At 21.7% G+C, this 3,321-nt stretch overlaps 1 long non-coding RNA gene across 1 annotated transcript; it reads left to right on the top strand.

Moving 5' to 3' along the window:
- Window positions 1–2,071: 2,071 nt before the first annotated feature.
- On the top strand, window positions 2,072–2,711 carry LOC135927633 (uncharacterized). Its single transcript, XR_010572130.1, has 3 exons — window positions 2,072–2,157; window positions 2,204–2,273; window positions 2,654–2,711. It is a non-coding gene; the product is annotated as an uncharacterized LOC135927633 (long non-coding RNA).
- Window positions 2,712–3,321: the final 610 nt, after the last annotated feature.

Genomic DNA, 3,321 nt, shown 5'->3' with positions numbered 1-3,321 from the left:
CTGAAATTTATGAAATTATCATATGGTTCTTTCGTAAAAGATACAAACACAAAATGGCCATCAGTCACTTCAATTTTTGCCACTTCAAATATATTAATCGGCAGTCTATAGTATTAATGTCATTGATGTAGACATCTCAATTATTTAAAAAAATAATTATTCAACCCTCAAATTTATTGAAATTAAAATGCTCAAAAAACTAACCCAGGTAATTATTAAAATATCAACTAAAAAAATAAATATATATTTTATTTAACCATTCAAAAAATAAATATATAAAAAAAAACATATAATAGTGGAAAAATTTATGATTCCCATCAATCTTACCCTCTCAAGTATAAGATTTATCTTTAGAAAACTAAATTATTTTAATTATAATATTTCACACATTATTATTTAAAGTCAAATGGACTCTATATACCTATTTATTTCATGGAATTAAAATACTCAAATAATTAAACTATGTAACTATGCCACAGTATGCCAATCAAATTCACTACTCCTTAGAACATGTTACATTTTAAATTTAACAAATAAATTTAAATTATATTTAGCCAATTGAACATTAAAAGTCATAACAAAACTTTTCTCTCACCATTAATATGTGACATCTGTTAGCATCAAGTAAAATCCAACCTTTTAAATTAAAACGTCGTCAATTTCCTATTCTCCCATCTTTTGTTATTACTATTAATAAAAGTCAGTGTCAAACCTTCGATCATGTAGACATCTCAATTATTTAAAAAAATAATTAATCAACCCTCAAATTTATTGAAATTATTGTCAGGGAAAAAAAAAATAAATTATCAAATTTTTAAAAATGACAAATTAGTTTTTAAAAAAAGTTTAATATTTACCCCGTTCATATAAAAATATGGACATGAGATACTGTGAGAAGAACATAAATAAATATAAATTATGTTTTAAGTTAAAGAAATAATTTATTTTCTTAAAAATTTAAAAATGGTTAATTGATATTTTAATAAATACTTACGTTAATTATTTGAGCATATTTTGTAGGTACAATCATAACTTTAGTATTTTTTGAGAGGTACATTTGCTTAACCCGATATTAAGTTTTGCATGATATAAAAGAGGTAATATAAACCTACATGATCGATGGGTTGACACTGAATTAGAAAACAGGTAATATAATCCTACATGATCGATGGGTTGACACTGATTTAGGAAATTGATGACGTTTTAATATAAAAGGTAGTTGGATTTCACTTGTTACTAAAGAATTTGAACAACATGTTGGTTTGTATAAATGTTTATATTTTCCATGATAATATATATTTATATAATATTAAATAAGAAATATTTTTATCTTCTTAAAAATATAAAAAAGGTTGTGATCTTCTTAAAAATCGTTAATTAAAAATGGTTGATTATTAATTAATAAAACAAAGAAAATAAATTTAAACCAATAAAATAGAAAGAAAATAAATTTTAACCTATGAAATAAGACCTTAATAAACCAATAAAAATAAAGATTAATAAGCCAATAAAAATAAAAAATAACAGCAAAATAATAACGTATATAAGAAAGATAATATTACAATATTTAATATAGAAGGTGGCTTAGCGGGAAAAACGCTTGCCTTTAAAACGTTAAGTCATGGGTTCGAATCCCGTTATATACAAAAAATTTTCTTAAAATTTAACATTAGTAGTCTCCATCGATTTATTTAACATTAAGAAGATAGGAAAGTTGATGAGAAAAATAAAAATTAACATTAAGAAGATAGGAAAGTTGATGAGAAAAATAAAAATTAACATTAACGATATACAAAAACGTTCATTTTTGATTACGGTGATTATATATATAGATTTATTGCTAAAATAAAGTCATTATGATTGGCAGATATTTTGGAAAAATAAAAAAATATTATCTCAAGATATTGATGAACCAAATCGAATAAACGGCCTGGGCACGATATAGCGAAGACCGAAACATCGAAAATTAGGGAACATTTTTAAAAATGTTCCCCAAAATGTTCCCAATATGGCGAAAATTTTTGATATGAGAAAAGTATATAATTAGTTTTAATGAAATATTAATAATTTAATGTGATACAGTAACTAAATTTAATAATTTAGGAACAAATTCAATTCAGTTTACAAGCAACTTTCTCATAAGAGATACTCATGAAAGTATAAATTTTTTAGCAATTGATTTTAGAAATTTAGATGATTTTAGGCCCAAATTTAATTCAGCCAACCTAAAATGCAAAAAGAAGATACAGAGGTCATGCTTACTTCTGCTTAAGGTATAGATTTTTTTTTTTTATTATATTAAATTAAATTTCTTAGTGGCAAATAATTCAGCTTGATGATAATAAATCAGCAGGAAAGGCAGCTATTGAAGATTATTAATATATGAATATAATATTCCTTTTTTATCAACCCTTTAAATAAACATAATTAATAAATCTATTTTAGATGATTGTCATTTTCCAACACTGTTCATATTTTATGAATGCATATTGTATTATGATTGTGTTATTATAATATTATATATTATTCAGTGCAAATATAAATGATCTATCCTATGCAGTGTATACTTAAAATTGAATGTAAAAGTTATTATTTAAAATATAAATAATTTAAAAAAACCCTTTATTTACTAATATTAAATTAAATTTCTTAGTGGCAAATAATTCAGCTTGCAAATGATAATAAATCAGCAGGAAAAGCAGCTATTGAAGATTATTATTATATGAAAGCAGCTATTGAAGATTATTATTATATGAATATAATATTCCTTTTTTTCAACCCTTTAAATAAACATAATTAATAAATCTATTTTAAATGATTGTCATTTTCCAATAGATACACTGTTAATATTTTATGAATGCATATTGTATTATGATTGTGTTATTATAATATTATATATTATTCAGTGCAAATATAAATGATCAATCTGTCTATGCAGTGTATACTTAAAATTGAATGTAAAAGTTATTATTTAAAATATAAATAATTTAAAAAAACCCTTTATTTACTATGAATAAATTTTTATAAGAAAGAAATATATATTGTTTGCCATGCTTTTAAATTAAATTTACAAAAAATCAGTATTTATAAATAGAAAATATATAAAAATCATATTTAGGATTTAAAAATGATTCATATTATATTAGGAAAGGCAATAACAATTGTGAAAAAATTAATAACATATTTATTGGTATTTAAGTTATTTTGTATAAATCATTTTTATAATATATTCAAAAAAATTAATATTAAACATTATATTTAATAAAAAATACAATAAATATACAAAATATTAGTATTTTATTGATAATATTTAGAGGTAGA

Source organism: Gordionus sp. m RMFG-2023, chromosome 3, assembly GCF_954871325.1.
Source record: "Gordionus sp. m RMFG-2023 chromosome 3, tfGorSpeb1-WG-v2, whole genome shotgun sequence".
NCBI lineage: Eukaryota > Metazoa > Nematomorpha > Gordioida > Chordodea > Parachordodidae > Gordionus > Gordionus sp. m RMFG-2023.
Note: the sequence above shows the minus strand (reverse complement) of the source record. Positions and strands in the feature narration are given on the sequence as shown.